The sequence below is a fragment of the Saimiri boliviensis genome, chromosome 2, assembly GCF_048565385.1.
Source record: "Saimiri boliviensis isolate mSaiBol1 chromosome 2, mSaiBol1.pri, whole genome shotgun sequence".
NCBI classification, from domain to species: Eukaryota; Metazoa; Chordata; class Mammalia; order Primates; family Cebidae; genus Saimiri; species Saimiri boliviensis.
The window spans coordinates 102,125,369-102,145,518 of NC_133450.1; the positions used below are offsets into that span (position 1 = coordinate 102,125,369).

Below are 20,150 nucleotides of genomic sequence, written 5' to 3' on the forward strand. Positions count from 1 at the left end.
TAAGAACAACATAGAGGCCAGGTGCGGTGGCTCACGCCTGTAATCCCAACACTTTGGGAGGCTGAGGTAGGTGGATCGGTTGAGACCAAGAGTTTGAGACACGCTGGCCAAACCTGGCTCTACTGAAAATACAAAAATTAACTAAGCATGGTGGCATGCACCTGTAATCTCAGACACTGGGCAGGCCGATGGAGGAGAATCGCCTGAACCCAGGAGGCAGAGGTTGCAGTGAACTGCGATTGCACCACTGCACTCTAGCCTGGGCCACAAAGCAATACTCTGTCTCAAAAAAATAAAAAATAAAAACCATAAGAAAAAAGTGACAAATTGTGTAAGATGTATAATATTATTTCTCGTTAGTGGTGTGAACGTTCAGGATTTAGAAATAGTTATTAATTATGAAGTATTGAGAACCAAACTGAATTTGAAAACCAATCTAGGAAGTAAATAAACTTTCTAGAAGTAAAATGTTGATAGAGAAGGTAAATTGTTTCCAGGTGTTTTCAAGCAATCCCTATTGAATTATGAATAACTGGGATAAAATCTGCTTAATAAAAAAATGCTATTTTATTAAAAGCATGCCTCAAATCATAATGCTAGAATACTAAAATATATTTATTTCTAATCTGTTAACATATTTTTTATCAGAGGTTGTTAGTGTATGAGAAGAAATTTTTAAGGATAACTATTTACAATGAATAACCAAGAAGCCAAATAAAGCTCAAAATTGAATAAGTTATAGTTATTGGGGATAGAAGTACACGATTTCAGTACTTTAGGTTGAAAATGTTTTCACATCACTCATTTCTGCTTGTCAATCTCAAATGATATGTAAGTGATTAGTTTTAGTCAAGGCATATTGCTATGCTATTAATCGACTTCATACATGGCTCGGGAATCACTGGGACAGACATAGATTCTATTTTTGCTCACAATTCCTTCTGTAGCACTGAGCTCAAAATTTGATTTCCTACATATCAAAGTGAAATGATTTACATAGCTATGCTCATTTTATAGGAGCTTATGGCAAAGTGCAAATAAGTATATGCTTCCTGGAGAACTCTGATCTGTGTCAAATTACTATGAAAAAAACCAACAAATGATCTGAGGGATAATGATAGAATCTTCTATTCTTGAATGGAAAACATTATACAAATAAAAGTCACTAAACTGTACTATTCTAATGCATAATAAATTTAAGCCTAAATGATTTCTACCAACTGTTATAATATATACATTACCAGTAAATTGTTCTGAAGCATTTCATTGTAACAAATACGGAGCTGCAATAATTGTTACCTCATGGGAAGAAGAAAACTGTGACATTTAAAAATTTTTTTCAAAACTTTTATCACTTAAATGGGAAATAGTACTGAACTTCTGGTAACATTGGTAGATTTTAATCTGCATTTTATTTTTTCCTTTGAATACAAATATAGATTTAATTTTACTGTGAACATTTTAACAGTGTTGGCCACCTCCAAATTTAAAATTCCAAATTAGATTTGCTATAGACTATTATCACACTTTCTTTGTTTATGTTCACATTGTGGTTGGATTTTAATTGAGAATTTCTTCAGCATTGTCTGTGGAAGCAGTTTTATTGTCGTGTTGTATACCTCAACTGTTAAAAGTATCTGCTAGTTTTTGATCTTTTGACAGAAAGTGTATTATTAGGATCAGCTTTTCTTAGTAAATCATGAAATTATGAGTTGGAAGCAATTATTCTCCTGTTGAGATCATATAACTAAGCAATTTTCTGAGTCCATGACAAAATGCTAACCTATAAACAAGTCTCTTGTTGTATTTCACCCTTTGGATGTGATCCAAAGAGAGTTTTATCCTGAATTCTATGTTATTGCAGATAATGATCTAGCCAAGTTCCAGCCAGGTGAGCTAGCTAGTGTATTGAATAAACAAAAATATTGAAACATTTACTTTTAATTTTAGGAGTTTATTATAAAACACAGTTGTGTTAACTCCTTTGTTTCTCTTGCAAACATTAAGGAAAATGACCAACTTAGTTTCAAGGCATGAAGAAATTTCATAGTTTTCCCATAGAAACATTCAAGTCTGAGGAGAGAAAAACTGAGTAACTATTGCTTTACATTTGGAAATGTTCTCACAGACAGCATTAACTTTTTCCATAAAAAGTATTGTTTTCATATATATCATTTAGTGGATAAAAAATTTCCAAATAATTTTAGCGTCCAAGCCATAGATGACTAAACTTTGCTGCTTTGACTCTTAGAACACAAATGAAAAAAAGATAGTACTAGAGACTATTAAGGCACATTATCAAGTGACAGCTGGTATTGCTATTTTTTTTTTTTCTTTTTAGACAGAGTCTCGCTCTGTCACCAGGCGCCAGGCTGGAGTGCAGTGGCGTGATCTCTGCCCACTATAACCTCCACCTCCCAAGTTCAAGCAATTCTCTTGCCTCAGCCTCCCGAGTAGCTGGGACTGCAGGCGCCCACCATCATGCCCAGCTAATTTTTGTATTTTTAGTAGAGACGGGGTTTCACTATGTTAGCCAGAATGGTCTCTATCTCTTGACCTTGTGATCCACCCACCTCGGCCTCCCAAAATGCTGAGATTACAGGTGTGAGCCACCACGTCCGGCTTGGTATTGCTTTTTAGTAAGTGTTCTCACAATCAATAGAATGGACAAGTCAGTACTTAAAAATAGAAGTTGTTTTCTAAGTCTCAAGATGAGCATAATCTTTCTTTCTGAAAACTATAAGATCTTCTTTACATTCTATAAAAGATTTAAATAATCCTCAGGAAATGACCTTTCTAAAGCAGAGGATGTCTTTCCTCTTATTATTCTGTATCTTGATGCCCCTGTCAAACTACGTGACATTTCCACAGAACTTTAAATAGAAATATGAAAGGACAGAACAGGAAGTACATTCATAATAATAAAAAATGTCTGGCTATATGACCCCAATAAGACAAGTTAAATGTATTACCACTATTTATTTCATTTTGAAGGACCAGATGGTAGCCGGAAAAAAATCATTGAGGATAAAGCCTAATTCAGAGTGATGCTTGCCTTATAAGCCCATAATCCTTTAAAGAAGCAATCAATGCAATCTCTTGCTCCTGTATTTTCTAGCTCTGTCGTGTGTGTGGGTGCGTGTGTGTGTGTGTGTGTGTGTGTGTGTGTGTGTGTGTGATTCCATATATGATTATTCAGTAACTAGAATCTTAATGTTTGTATCTTTTTGTACTTAGATTAGTAAGCATATTACTATAATCAACAAAGTAAAGTTTGACATACCCAAGCAAAATGTGTATTTATTATCCATCCAGATCTAGGAGCCTTACTATAAGTTATTTTTAATCTTTGATCTTGCTTTTTTATAAATTACACAGTGTTTCAAAAACTCCTATTTTCTAATGTATAACTAGACATTAGCAGAACCTCAAAAATAAAAGGAGATAAAAGAAGTGGTTAACTTTTTTTTGAAAATGCGTAACAAATGTCAACATATTTCCTTACCTGTTTCTTGTGTATATTTGCAGTACTTCTCAGAACATTTTTTTGTTGTTGTTAAAGAATAACATGGATTTTCAAGAGGAGAATAAAAACTGTAGCAGCATTTTCAAACAAATTTTATTATGAAGGTTTTAGTTTTCATGAAATGTTCATGATTTATATCTAGTAATTTAAGAAATATTAAACAAGTACTTGAATAACTATAAAAACAAAGCTTAACAAATCGTATTCTCACAGTAAACTATAGTGTCTCTTATGACTAATATTCCATCAAAACTTTATAATAACTGAGAAGGGAGTAACGGACTGTAATTAAGTGTTTTGTATGTGTCATCTCATTTAATTTTCAAGACAAACCTAGGAGTTAAGCCCTGTTGGCCTCATTTTAAAAATGTGGAAAGTGAAACCTAAGGGAAATTAAGTTAACACATTTCAAGGTCACATGTCTAACCAGTGATAAAGTCTGGATTTGAACCTGTGAACTCTTAGGAACACTTTAATATATAGAGGACTATTGTTTGGTAACAGTCTGTCCTATGAAAGACAACAGCAAATATTTTGTCATGTGCATAAAAATTGGAGCTGTTATTTTAATTTCATAATATGGACAAATTGAATGCTGGGATACTAGTAGCAGAAATTTCAGTTCAACTAAATGGGCTATTGAAGTGCTAGCCTCCTCTATTTTTCCTTCAAATTCTGAGAACTCTTTTGGATTTTATGAAATATTCATGATTTACTTGGTGGTCCCTGCCAGCTGTCTCCTCTGCCATCTGCTGTTGTCCTGCCTTGATAGCTAATCATATAGAATATATATAAGTGCCTGTATATCGTTCTATCTGAAAAAAAAAAACACAATCTATATGGAAGTTATTTTAGAAGTAGAAACAATCCATTATCTCATATTACCTGTATATTTTCTTTTCCCATTGGCAAGTTACTCAGTTGTTTACTGGATCTTTTGGCATAGCAATTGCCAACAGAAGATTCAAGTTGATGTAATATTTAGTCTTTCCTATGATAGCACTAGCATTATGTGATTCTAGCCTTGAAGAAAAAGATGGATTAGTCACATACTGTCACCTGCCACGGTGAAAAATCATGAGCTTTCCACTTTGTGTTTAAATGCACCCTGAGTTCATACTCTGATGAGAAATCATGTTCTCCAAGGCAAGTCTGTCTTTTTATTGTCTGCACAAGAGTTCTTTTATTTTTTTTTTTCCCCCAGTGCAGCTATCCTTTTCTAATACGTGTGGGGAAAGTTCCATTCTCCTTCCACTATACGGCAAGTATTCCTAGCCCATATGGATGGAACAAGCCACTAAGAGCTGCTAGTGGAATTGGGAAAAACTACATAGACACAGAAAGTGGAAGTCTGAAATGGCATTAGAACTCAGAGTTGTGTGGACAGATACAAAGAAAAGTGATAACTGAGCAGAGAATTATAGGTGCATGTAATGAGTAAGTTTCTATTCATGTTTGGTACAAGATCTGTGACTGGGTTTGTTTATGTAAGTATAAATGAAAAGAGATTAGTGAACATTTGAGCTTATGCCATGTATATGCTTTCTTTAAAATGAAGGATGTAGTTTTCTCTAGCAGTCCAGAAACTGTACTTAGCATATAGTTTTTTATAATCCTTGCTTCTAATGTGAGAACACACAGGATTCTGTTGTGCACAGGAGTATTTTCCAAGTGTTACGGTGAAGAAACAGTTGAAAATTACTCTTCTAAAAGAATATATTCTGAAATATGTCTCATTCCTACTTGTAGAATCATTATAAAACATGAATTTCAATTCTACCTGAGAAGAGATAGATAAATGGCATCTCCCTAAGATTCCTTAAAGCTCTACTCCAACCAGCCCTCTTTCCACCTCACAAAGAGCATCATCAATGATGCATATGAAAGTTGCACTTATTTATTTTCTTCATTAATATTTGGTTTTCTGTGAGTCCTTCTGCCACTTGTTAGCTTCTTCCTGACCATAATACCCCTAGCCCAGTGTCAAACTGCTACACTAAATCTTGAAAACTGAAACACAGCTGTCAGCATGCACCACATCAGCAGCTTCCTATCAGCCAACATGGCAGAATCTAATCTTTGCTTCCCTGGTGTTTCAGTTTTTATTACGTTGCTTATGTTCATATTAAACTTCATGGCAATAGCTGTCTCAGTCGTCAAATCAAAATTATGCTACTCTTACTTGATTTTTTTCCATCAACCCTTCTTGTTTCTGTGCATTCTGTAAGGTAAATATAAATTCTCAGTAACTTCTTTTTATTTGACCCTAGTTTCCTGTTTCCTTCTTCATAATTTATGGAATCATCAGCATGATTCTCCCATTATGAATCTGAGGACACAGTAATAAACCAGAGAGAGGAAAAAAATATGACCCTTCTCATATACTCATATATGGTGGCACTGCTAGCTAGTACCATCCTAAGAAGCCATGTTCTCCACTTTTATTACTATTTACTTTAATAATATTAATTTCAGTATTACTCATTGTTTATTTCACCATCACCATATATAGTCCCCTTACATTACTAGATATAACGGCTTATTAGTAAGGAAGGGGTCCTCTTCTAAGGCCAGTAACAGTGTCTTACATTACTATATTTTCAATTCACTTAATCTAGGTTAAACTGCTTGGCACATAGAAGCAACATAGTAGTTGCCTTTCACATAGTTGTAAGTTTCACTGTCATTTCTTTTTCTTCAAGATCAGGGAGGCATTGTTCTAACTTTTTGTTAGTCTTAGGCATCCTTAGGAGCTTAATTAAACAAAAATGGTCAGATGCACAAGTGTTGCTCCTTAACATGGTTTCCTGTTTCCATATGACCAAGGTAATTTCCTTCTCAGTTATTCAATGTGATGAGTGACACGTGGCTGCATCTGACTTTGGGAACACTTGAAACACAGGCCTTCTACCCCCCTGCATAAAGGAGAGAATATCTTTTAAGCTGCTGTATGATTTCTGATAAAGAGTAGCACTTATGGATATCGAATAAATAGAGAATAATACCATTTTGCACAGTAGGCATTTTTGTGTCACATTGGGAGGGCAAATCACAAAAATATTCTATGACAGTGCTTCAGTAGTAATCAAGAGGACTCACTCACCACATAGACTAACAAATCAGTGATGAAAATCCCTGCCCTGTTTGCTTGACCAGCCTTATCCCAAAGATTCATAGGCATATTAGTGCTCATCATTTACTTGAGAGAACTATCATTTGAAAACTAGCTTTCTGTCAATCAGTTTGTTAGAATAAGTTGAGGTAAATGCACTTTCTATGTCAGGTGTCTTAGTGTCACTGTCATGAACTATTATTACTACAGATATGTAGAAACATACATACACACATGCATACCTACATGCCTCCCGGCATAAAACTGGGACAGTGTTGCGAATGTCACTGTAATTACACGCAACTGAGCTAGGACCACTGAGTAAATGTGAAAAGTTGCCTTCATGAGTTAGAAAGTCCATCTCTAAGAGTGGTCGTGAAAATCAATAAGCATTCTTAACCAAGCTTTCTAAGTAATTTCTGATAGAAAATCAGACCCACTTGAAAGATTATGCTAAAAAGTGTAGAATAAGTCAGTTCAACTGACTCCAATAATTAAATCAGTCCACGGCAATAAAATATAGCTTGCTCTTGATGCCTTGGGACAAACTATTTGCCAGTATGTTATTAAGAAGACTAAGACAGCATGCTAAGCGTCCAGTTGTGGCTTTTGGGTAGATGATTTTTGTTGAAACTGATTTCCTTAAGATGTTTATCTTTTGGAAATTTCATCAATAGCCTGCTCAACTATCTGGAACCCAGCAAAGTTAATTATGAATTTAATCAGCCTGTAGATGAGAATCAGAAAGAAGATTTAACATCAATATTTGGGGGAAATGTGGTTGGGATATTCTGGGATCAGGGTTGGCAGATGCTCAGGCTGTCAGCCTTCAATATCGTTTTCCCATTTTATGTGATTATTAGTGTTGAGCAAAGCACCTCGGTGCTTTATAATTAAAGCGAGTAGCTTTACCTCAGAAAGAATCCCTGAAGAAGCTTTGTTGGTATAAATAATAAAGCACAGATGTAGAGGTAGCTGATAAACCTTCTTGTACAAAGCGCTTCTGTGTCCATTTGTGCATAATTGAGTTCTGTGTGTGACACTGTTCTTGAATTGAGAACAATGGGTATCTTTGTGCCATCTGTTTTGTTGTGTCTGTGCCAAGTGCCAACAATATAAGCAAAAAACTGGTTTGTGAGCGCTATAGTATACTAGCTACTAGCATTCACTTGGAATTTGATATTTTAGCAAGATTCTTCAGGCTGTTAAGGCTAACAAACTACAATGACACTTTTTTTGTAGGCAAAGATAACACCCCTAATGTTTGCCTCTTGCTGAATCACATTCGTGTAGCAACCTTTGAGACCCTAGAAGGCTCGAAATTTTGTGTCTTTTTCCTGGGAAAAATGACTCAGTCATTACTAGCTAATGGTGACTATCAGTAAGGTGAATAAAAGCACCATTAATGAAGTAGGATAAGTAGAAGAGATCTGTGATTCTTAACACTCTTTTCAGCTGATTAACCTGTTCATTGAAATTATGTACAGTCCATGAAGGTGTTCTTTGACTTTGCTTTTTGTTATTTTCATGATCAATATATGTTACCATCTCGAATGTGCAACTCACTGATGCTCGACTCTTTATCATCTCCACAGTAAACTATTCAAGCAAACATTTGTTCAGTTGTCAGGATAAGTGCCATATTCTATTGCTTAATTTTGAGAGAAGATTTTTCTACTATTGTTGGGATTCTTTTTAAGTATATAATAGCTGTTTCACAGCACAGTATTTTGGGTAGCAGTAACTCAGGTAAGAAATAAGTATGCCCTCATGAAACTGACTCTTCTCTCAAAAATTATTTGGTCTAATCATATTATAAATCATGATACCATATACCCACAAACATTAAAAAGAAGAAAAGTGTTAGCAGGAGTTTAAACAGGATAAAGCAATTCAGCATCCCATGGTACATAAAAACTTAAATGTATGATTATATAAAAATACACAGTCCTCTAGAGTTGGTTAAGTTTTTTTCAACAGATTTCTACTGAGAAACACTTATACTTAAGTACTTGCACTGGATTCCTTACATAAATCAAACAAATTAGTAGCAGAAAACAAAACTGATACTACTAGATTATTCCTTATCAAGGTATTATTTTATATTTTTATTTTTTCTAGCCAATTTCACATGTCATTTCAGTTAATCTTTATAAGAAATAATTGATAAAGACAAAATGCAAACTAGGAAATTAAATCACAGGGAAGGTCAGTAGGTTTGTTCCAGTAACTGAAGCTATCAGCTTGAGGAACTGAAAGAGACTTCTCTTTCCATGTCTGTAACTCTACTCTTTTCTTTTCTTATTGCTGTATAACTGTCTTCTGATGATTTAAGGGAGAATACAAATATAAAAAAAGTACACTACTGATATTTAAAGAAGAGTTATTAGTTAAAAGTATTTTAAGAGAAATTCAGCAAATGCCTACTTAGAAATTTTAGGATTAAGTACAATTTAGATTGACTATTATTAATTAGGTCTAAGCTTACGTTTTGCCAATGTTAGCAAAACTGGGTGCTAAATATGAAAGGGCAAAATAGAAACTTAAGTATAATTTTTGCATTTTTCTTAACAGAAAATTAGAACATGGAAGTAATTGTTAATTCTTTTGCAAATTGACAATTGCAACTAACTATTAATCTATCAGTACTCTGATATGGTTGCCAAAACACATCTAGTTAAACAGTTAAGGACAGATGGTAGTACTATAAATCCACCATGTAAGATTATAACTGGTGAACTGATGGACAAGGTAAGTATTCTTGAAAAATTTAATGGGAACAGCTGAATACAAGAATCCAATGGAAACCACTATTATGATCTTGATATAATTATATTGATTTTCCAGTTAGAGAGGTGTGAACAGAATGCATCTGTTTTCTCACTGGAAATATTATGGGTGACTTGATTATATAAAATACAATAAAAAATACAATTATATAAAATATTCAAAATATAATTGAAACATACATATTTCCAATTAGAAAATACTTTCTGCTCACAAATAAAAATAAATGCTTCCACATTTGTATGACAAATAGGAATACTTTTACTGAACATTATTAACAAAGAGGAAGTAGGCCAGTTTGAGGAAGTTGAAATTTACACCAGATACTCATCTAGAATACCAGGAAAATGAAATACTGAGTATGATTTTCTGTGTTTAACAACGTAAGTAAAGAAACAAGACTGATAATGCAGACGTAGGGACCAGTAGATATGCCCTGGGGGCTGGAATCTAGAGTTCTGAGATATCCAGTGGAATCATATAAAATATTTGACATATCTTGATTTAAGTAATATAACTATGATTTATTACTAATACTTAGAGCACTATATTTGCACTTAACATTAATCATATTATTTATAATATAAAGAACATATGCAATAGTGTTACATATTAATATATAAATGTAATTCTAATATGAATTCTATTAATGTTAATTATATTAATTATATATAGTTACATAAATTAATATTCAAACTAATTTTATTCAGGGTCCCAGTAAATATTATGAGGTTAGCAATTTGTTGGATATGGAAGAGAATTAATCAGAATTCTCACCCTCTCCCATCTGTTTTGAATGGCAAAAACAAGAAATATGTTAGTGAAAAGTTACCAAAGAACTGAAATTTTTCTACTTTAATGTGTAGATTGTCAAAAACTTTGAATTTTGACACCTTCAGCACCTTGATATTATTGAAAACCAGGCCTACAACCAGGAAGATATTGAAATTCATCCCTACAGAGCTAGGAGACTGAACAAATTAAAGTTCTCAAATGTATGACGTTTAATTTTTAATTCTCCAGTGGCGCTTGGGATGTCTCAATTTTTGGTAGAAATTTTTTTGATAATGCTTTGCTGGAAGCATACATAAAGACATTGTATTCTTTTTTGGGGGGTAGGGTGAACAGAGCAATAAACACCTTTATTACATGGTTGAAGACAGAAAATGAGGATTTATATGCCTTTCTGGGCCTTGATTTTCCTAATCTAGAACTCCAACTCTTTGCCCTCTAGCATATAGCCATCCACGCGGCCACACTGTCCCCGCCTTGAGGCAGTGCATGCAAGAGAGATTGCCCTGTTGGAACTGCTCCTCCAGGAGACTGCTGATTTTGGCATTCTTTTTCCTTTCATCCTATCTCTTCTGAAAATTTTAGGTCATTTTTTGTTTAAAATCTCTTCTTCCTCACGAGTCAGCTTGACTCCCTTCTTGAGGCCCAGGGCAGCGCATAGTGGGACTCGTGCCGCTGTTAGTACGGTGTGCTGTCGATGAGCACGATGCAGTTCTTCACCACGGTCTTGGTGCGGCCCAGCCCATTATCAGACACATTGTAGGCAACGTCAGTGATCCTAGTTTTTCCATTACAACACTCTGAGCCCCAGGAGAAATTCCCCACATTCAGTCTCAGGGCATTTGGTATTTCTTGTTACCTTCCCGCACGTGGACTGTGTGGATGCGGCGGTGCCAGTCTTGGTGCTGGCAGTCGGGCGCCCCAGCTCGTACTTCCGCTTCTTGTGGTAGGGCTCTCTCTTGCCTCTGGCCTTGCAGCGCTTGTGCCTGTTGTCCCGGGACATGCCCATCACTCGGCACTGGCTGGAAAGAGCAAACACATTATATTCTTAATAGAAAATTACAAGATTCTGTTAATTTCAAATTTATAAGTCCTAAAATATAACTTTCAGAAAATTTCAGAAAATTTTATTTAAAAATTAATATGACCACACTAGAAAATATATTTATCAGAAAAAATATTAATGAGAATATTGGATTCAGCTAAGCAACTGAATAAGGTACAAGGTACGTGATTATTTTCCAAAAACAATTTTATTTGTATTGCTCCTTTAACTGACATAATCTAAAATATTTATTTAGGAGTATGCATAGATACATGCTGTGTTTTACTTTTAAAAAATATTTTTGCATTAGTTTTTTAAAAGAACTAATTTTTGGTTATACCAATATATTAAAACGAATTTGTCAATCTGTAAATATTTTAATGATTATATACCATTTTAATACTATTACACCATTTTAATCACAGTATAATACCATTTTAATAATTTAGGGACCTCCTTTACATGGTTTGGAAGATAAATTATATGGTTACCCTACTAGTCTATTCATGTTAGTACTCATATCATATGCTGTCTTTTATTGCAATAACGTATGTATACAGCTGAACTACTGAGGGTAGTTGAAAAGTTCTTGTTACAGCACGTGTGTCTGACATCACTCCGAAATACTATGTCTGAAAGAGTATTTACTATTTAGGTGATGATCAAATGTTTTTGAATGAATGACCGGACTCATAAATCTGATTCTATGCATATCACATTGCTCAACTTCTGAAGCTCTAAGTTGCACTGATGGTGTCCTCCCATCCATCACTTTTGTCGGTATGCTTTTTGGTTTGTCACTTCTGTGATTTTGTTTATAGAATCATTCACCTCTGTGGTCAGTCCATATCTTTTAGTTAACTAAGACCCAAATATATTAAGTAAAAATGCAGATTCAGAAACTGTACAATGTTCTGATTTTTAGTCCCAGCCCCTCTTTACTGTGAATACTACCTTCTCACAATTTTCTTGACTTCCTTCTCTGTGTTATCAAAAGATTATTTACAAACCAAGTCACCATAACCTAGATCACTCCATCCTAGTGATGTGCGCTTTTTGTGAAAACTTACACCTACCACTTGACATTTTTAAACTATTAAACTTACCCATTATGTCGCTTAAATGTTTATATATTTGTGCCCTATCTTTTTTAACTTAACCATAAGCCCTATGAAAAGAGGGACCTTGTATTATTTCTCACAGTGCCTGAAACGCTTACTTGCCTGCAGTAGTATTGAGAGTATAAATTCATATTTTATTATATCCTAATAAAGACTCTGAAAACGTCTCTTGATGGGTAAAAAAAAAATGTCTTAGATGGTAGTCTTCAATTTCAATAGATATTTATTGCCATAAATATATGTTGTTATCTGAAGACGAATAATAAACGCTCTTTAAAATCAAAGATGGTCAAAAGTTAGAATTTGAAACATAGGCATAAGTCAAAGATATTTGGCGTTCAGTTCCAGACTACTACAATAAAGCAAATACTGGAATGAGGCAAGTCACACAGTCTTTTGGTTTCCTAGTACATGCTAAATTTATAGTTACATTATACTGTTGTTTACTAAGTATGCAATAGCATTGTCTAAAAAGTGTACATAGCTTTACTAAAAATACTTTATTGCTAAAAAATATGTGCAATCATCTGAACCTTTAGCGAGTCATAATGTTTTTGCTGGTGGAGGTTCTTGCCTTGATGTTTATGGCTGCTGACTTAATGTGGTGGTGGTTGCTGAAGGCTGTGACAATGTCTTAAAATAAAACAATTTTGCCACATAGATTAACTCATTTCATTTCATGAAAGATTTACCTGTACCATGTCATGATGTTTGACAGCATTTCGTCCACAGTAAAAATTCTCTCCAAATGTAAGTCATTCCTCTCAAACCCTGCCACTGCTTTATCAATGAACTTTATGTACTATTCTAACTCCGTTGCGGTAATTCAACAATGTTCACAGAGTCTTCACTAGAAGTAGATTCCATCTCAAGAAACCACTTTCTTTGCTCATCCATATAAAACAACTCGTCATCCACTGAAATTATTTTGTGAGATTGCAGCAATTCAGTCACATCTTCAGGCTCCACTTCTAATTTTAGTTATCTTGGTGTTTCCAGCACATCTGCAGTTATTTCCTCAACTGAAGTCTTGATCCTCTCAAAGTCTTCCATGAATGTTGGAATCACCTTTTTCCAAACTCCTGTTAGTGTTGATATTTTGACCTCCTCTTATGAATCACAAATGTAGATTGTAGAATGATTCACAATGTCAATTTAGCATAATTCTTAAGGGCCCTAGGACTTTGGAATGGTATTTGAGCATTGACTTATACTTAATATCAGCAGCTGCATTAGCACCTAACAATATAATCAATCTGTAATTTGAAGGTTTGAAGCCATGCATTGACTTCTCCTCTTTACCTATGAAAGGTTTAAATGGCACCTACTTCCAATAGTAGGCTGTTTCAGCTACATTGAAAATCTGTTGTTGAGTGTAGCCACCTTTATCACTAACCTTACCTAGATCTTCTGGATAACTTGCTGCAGCTTCGACATCAGCACTTGCTCCTCCATCTTGCACTTTTAAGTTACTGTGATGGCTTCTTACCTTTAATTGCGTGAATCAACTTTCGCTAGCTTCAAACTTTTCTTCTGCAGCTTCCTCACCTCTTTCAGTTTTAATACCATTAAAGAAAGTTAGGACCCAGCTCTAAATTTTGGTTTGGGTTACGGACATGTTGTTGCTGGTTTGATCTTTTATTCAGAACACTAAAACTTTCTCTGTATCAGCAATGAAGTTGTTTTGCTTTATTATTTTTGTGTTCACTGGAATAGCACTTTTAATTTTCTTCATGAACTTTTTCTTTGCTTTAACAAGTGGGCTATCTGGAGCAAAAGACTTAACTTTTGGCCTATCTCAGCTTTCACTATGCTTTCCTTACTAAGTTTAATCATTTTAAGCTTTTGATTTAAAGTGAGAGATATGCAACTTTTCCTTTCATGTAAACACTTAAAGGCCATTGTAGGGTTATTAATTGGCCTAATTTCAATATGGTTGTATCTCAGGGAAGAGGAAGGCTTAAGGAGAAGGAGAAGATGAGAGATGGGGGACGGCTGGTTGGTGGAGAAGTCAGAAAACACACACGCACACACACATTAAGTTTGTCATATGTGTGCAGTTCCTGGCACTCCAAAACAATTACAGCAAAAACCATAGTAAGATCACTGATGACAGCTTCACATTTTGGATATAATAATAGTGAAAAAGTTTGAAATATTTTAAGAATTATCAAAATGTCACACAGAGACAGAAAGTGAGCAATATGCTGTTGGAAAAATGGCACTAGTAAATTTTCTCAACGCAGGTTTGGCACAAATCTTCAATTTGTAAAAAATTCATTGTGAAACAGTAAAGTGTAGCACAATACAATGAGATATATTTTTATGTAGTTACAATGTTGACTAGCAACCTGTGTTTACATGAGCAGTCAATTCATCTATATGTTGAAAGTCTATAAAATGACCTGTTTTGCAAACTCAGTATTTAAGAAAAATGTAGTTACCAAAATACTCAATGTGAATGGAGATATAAATATTATCTTGCCTCTCTGAATCATTCAGGAAAGATTTAGCATTTTTTATAATAGGGATTCTGTAGTATTCTCTCAGTGTTTCTAAATGCAGCAACTATGACTTGGCAGAGGCAATGATAACAGTTTTTTCCTGCTACCAACAATAATCTCCAAAAGCAGAAACTTCATATTTACAGTTGCTTGATATAAAGGGATTTATGGCACATTAAAAAGTTCATTGCTTTTTCTGTCAGTACCTGTATGTGAAATACAGTGAAAAAAATATTTTTATAGTTATTATTTTGAAGTATATCATGAGAGCCTCCACTACAATGCCTGGTAATTAGTATCAGCAGCAAAACACATTGCTGTCTAAATTACTGCCCATATTCTTCATTTCTTCATTTAATGTACCACTTCAATATTAGCATCTATGTTAAATATCTTCCTTCAATTATAAAGGAAGCCAATTTTCAAACCTAATTACTGTGATATATGAAAATATTTTCTATATATGAATGGTTCCTAACATATTTTTCATCAGAATGTTTTTTTAATAATAGGCAAAAGAGTAAATTAAGACAATGTGATCACTATATTTGTTAAGACACAGTTTTTTATTTTTTATTTTATTTTGTTTTTGAGACAGAGTCTTGCTCCGTCACCTAGGCTGGAGTGCAGTGGCACGATCTCGGCTCACTGCAACCTCCGCTTCCTGGGTTCAAGCAATTCTCCTCCCTCAGCCTCCCAAGTGGCTGGGATTACAAGAGTGTGCCACCACGCCCAGCTAATTTTTGTATTTTTAAGTAGAGACTGGGTTTCACCAGGCTGGTCAGGCTTGTCTCGAGCCCCTGACCTCGTGATCCACCCGCCTCAGCCTCCCAAAGTGCTGGGATTACAGGCGTGAGCCACCGCACCCAGCTGTTAAGACACAGTTTTACAGTTACTGGAATTATAATCATTTTTGTTTTATTTTCTTGCTTGGTTTGTTTGTTGTTTTGTTGAAACTATTATATCTAGAACACAAAAAAATGTTTTTAATCCTTAAGAAAAATAAAATGACATATTTGTTAAATATAAAAACACTCTGAAAAAAATTGTAAGCCATAAGCAAGAACTGGAAGCCAAACCACCTCTACTCACTCACATTTTTGGTAATGAAATTTATTTTTATAGTTCCTAACTACTGAGACTAAAGCAACACATTATCTACCTTTTCGGCCTATGATGAGCCTTCACAATTTCACCAGCAAGATTTTCAAGGATATTTCTTTTGCTGAGCCCCCCTACATTATATCCCCAACCTCTGTGGTTGTGAAGTAATCCTTTATTTCTGAAAAGTTTTATACCTACTAAGTTTACTACCATATGATTGATCAATATTATATCTGTAGCTGTTTTTTAAAGGATGATCAATTTATACTGCATTTGTCAAGCTAAGCATCTGTCTTCTTAAGTAAAAGTCTGACTTAATTAGAACTATCAGCTTATAAAATTGTTAGTAACAATAGGCTTCCTGGTGTAAAAGGCAGCATTTTAACTACATTTCTGGGAGGTCAATATTTATCTAATTGTGGCCATTATATGGCCAAAAATAAAATAGATTGTTTAATTATGATTACTTATTAATATAGTTAGGATTACTTATTCTAGAAAATGAAGTCTCTGTTTTCATCTTTTTTTGTTTTTTTTTTTTTGCATTAATGTTTGTCAACCATTGTAACAGGAAAGAGAATTAGAAATTTAACTCGTTCTTATTTCAACCAGTTCCATTAATATAATCCTTTAAGAAAAGTGAGGGCCTTGAATTCTAGAGTTGAAATTCCTAGAGTTTATTTTTACTCTTGGAGCTTGTTGATACATATGGCATATAGTCATGTATACTCTAATATTCTATATCTATTTTATAAATCAAAAATGTAAATAAGAATTGAGAATTTGGTCTCCATGTCATTAGTGACATAATTTGCATAGACAATATTTTTTGACTTCGGTCTGGTCTTAAATTCCAAGAGAATGATGAAGTTTGAACAATATAAAATGGTATATTTACATTCTAAGGGATAAGCTTGCTAAAATTACAATTACTCTTCAATTATCTATTCATTAGTTTCAATAATGGTGCATATAATTTGAGAGAAGATGAATAAGAAAAGCATAGTTTCTGTCTGTAAAGTTATATTCCTGAAAACTCAATTCTGGAAGAATTACTTTTAGCAAAATAGGAGAAAAATACATTAAATAACTGAAGAAATGTGTGAGAGAATGAAAGGTCTTTACAGTTATTAAGTAAAACAATGAAGACAGCACACTCAATTCAATATCAATTAATAGCCTTATATGTACCAATAACAGATATGATAGCTTTGTTTTGGGATCGTTTTTATATTTTCAAAGAATTGGTCATAGATTGGTTTTTATGCATGCTACATAATACAAAACAAAAGCAAATTTCTTCCTGAATGTCTAACCACCTGTTAGAGAAAACAGCTCTAACCAAGGTGGTTTTTTGTTTTTTTTTTTTACTTTCTGATTCACAAGTATGAAGTAACATCAAACGGTATCATTGGTTCTAGAGGTAAAGAATGAAGTCACTGTCCTTTTTCAGTTCTGCTTTTTTTAAACTTTGCAGTAATCTTGGTTCAATTTCTGCATCAGTGGTTCATTGATGTTCTGTTTTGTTCTTTTCTGTTTTGTTTTAAGCCACTGTGTTTTTATGCTTTTTGTTTAAAGCCAATGAGTTCATTTTTCTTTATTGCGGTAAAATATACAAAATATAAAATTTACTATCTCAAATATTTTTAAGCGTATAGGTTACTGGTATTAATACATTCATAATGTTGTGTATCCAACACTATCATCTGTCTTCATAACAGTTTCCACCTTGTAAAACGGAAACTCCCAATATATTGGGAAATAACTCTCCATTTTCCCTGAATATTTGTGTGTTGAAACCTAATCACCAATGTGGTTAGGTATTAGAGGGTTGATCCTTTTGGGAGGTGGTTAGGCCGTGAGGGCAGACCTCTAAAGAATGAGATTAGTGCCTGTATAAAAGGAGTTCAGGATTGTTGTCTTGCTACTTCTGGTTGTGAAGACATAGCCAGGAGCCTGATGTCTGAAGCAAGAAACTGGCCTTCCTCAGACACTAAATCTGCTGGTACCTTCCCTGCTTTTAGAACTGTGAGAAGTAAATGTTTATAATCCACTCAATTTATAGTATTTGTTATGGCAACTCAACTGGACTAAGAAATCTCCTCCCCCAGTCTCTGACAACCACTATTTTATTTTTGTCTCTAAAAGTTTAACTTCTCTGAGTACTCTATATGAGAGCAAACATAAAGTACTTGTCCTTTTGTGACTAGTTTATGTCAGCCAGCATAATGTCCTCAAAATTCATCCATGTTGTAGCATATGTCAGAATTTCATTCCCCTTAAAAGCCGACTGATATTCTGTTGTATGTATAGACCTCATTTTGCTTATCCATTCATCTATTGATAAATACTTGCTTTGATCTCATATTTTAGCTGTTGTGAATAATACTGATATGAATATGGATGTACAAATATATCTGAGACTCTGCTGCAATTAGGTATACACTCAGAAGTAGAATCCCTGGATCATGTAGTAATTTTATTTTTAAAATTGCGAGGAACCAACTATACTGTTTACCACAGTGACTGCCATTTTGCATTCCCTCCAACAATGCTTAAGGGTTCTAATTTCTCCACATTCTCACCAACACTTGTTATTTTTTTCTTTTAAGTAGTAGCTTTTCTAATGGGTATCAAATGGTATCTCATTGTAGTTTTAATTAGCATTTTACTAATGCCTAGTGATGTTGAGCATTTTATGTGCTTATTGGCAATTTGAATATTTTTGGAGAAATATCTATTCAAGTCCTTTGCCCATTTTTGAATTGAGTTACTGCTTTTTTTGTTGAGTTTTAGGAGTTTTTATACATTCTCCATACTGATTGCTTATCAGCAATGTGAGTTACAAATATTTTCTTTCATTTTGTGGGTTGTAGTTTTACTCTGTTGCTATTTTAATGCACAGTTTGAAAAAAATTTATGAATGCCATTTGTTTTCTGTTGTCATCCATGCCTTTAGTCTCATACCCAAAAAATTACTGCCAAATTCAATGTCATAAAGTTTTGTCCCATGTTTTCTTCTAAGAGTTTTATATTTTTAAATCTTACATTTAGGTCTTTGATCCATTTTAAATTAATTTCTGTATATAGTATAAGGTAATGATCTAACTTGATTCTTTTGAGTGAAAATATCCAGTTTTCACAGCACCACCAATAAAAAGACTATTCCCCATTGAATGGTCTTGCCTCCTTTTACAAAATATTTTTACCTGTATGCAAGGGATATTTCTGGGTTCTCTATCCTCTTCCATTGATTCATATGTCTATTTTTATAGGGGTACCACACTATTTTGATTGCTAGAACTTCGCAGTGACTTTTGAAATCAAGAAGTCTGAAGTCTGAGTCTTCCAACTTTGTTTGTTGTCATTGTTGTTGTTGTTGTTTTTTTTTTTTTTTCAAGATTTGTTGTGGCTATTTAGGGTCCTTTGAGTTTCATGTGAATTTTAGAATGGGTTTTCTATTTCTGTAAAAAAAAAAAAAACAAATGTCATTGGGGTTTTGATAGGGATTCCATTGAATCTGCATATGTTTTGGGGTACTTTTGGTGGAGTAAAAATATTAGGTCTTCCAATTAATGAACACAGGATGTATTTTCATTTATTTATGTCTTCTTTGTTTCTTTTAGAAATGTTCTATAGTTTCCATTGCACAAGTCCTTTAATTCTTCGGTTAAATTAGCTCCTAAGTATTTAAATGAATTCTCATGTATTTTATTACTTTTGATACTACTATAAATGGATTTTTTAATTTTTTTTTTCAAAATGTTCATTGTTGGTGTACAGAAATGCAACTGATTAGCTGGGTATGGTGACATATGCCTCTCATTCCAGCATTTTGGGAGACTGAGGTGGATCACTGAAGTCCAGGAATCCAAGGTTGCAGTGAGCTATGATCATGCCACTGTACTCCAGCCTGGGTGACAGAAGAAAACTGAAGAAAGAGAGAAAGGAGAAAGGGAGAAAAAGAGGAAGGGAGGAAGGAAGTAAGGAAGGAGAAAGAGGAAGAGAGAGAGAGAGAAATAAAGGAAGAGGAGAAAGAGAGAGAGATAGTGAGAAATAAAAAAGAAAGAAAAGAAAGAAAAACTGATTTAGTGTGTTGACTCTGTTGCTTGCTTACTTTTCTGATTTCATTTATTTGTTCTAATCGTTTTTTAACATG

General features: G+C 34.0%; 1 protein-coding gene and 1 pseudogene across 6 annotated transcripts in view; one reads left to right on the forward strand and one right to left on the reverse strand.

The window, feature by feature from the left end:
• Nucleotides 1-20,150, forward strand: part of MDGA2 (MAM domain containing glycosylphosphatidylinositol anchor 2) — an 845,750-nt gene that overhangs the window by 690,439 nt on the left and 135,161 nt on the right. The window lies entirely within an intron of this gene.
• On the reverse strand, nt 10,554-11,226 carry LOC120364031 (small ribosomal subunit protein eS8 pseudogene; annotated as a pseudogene).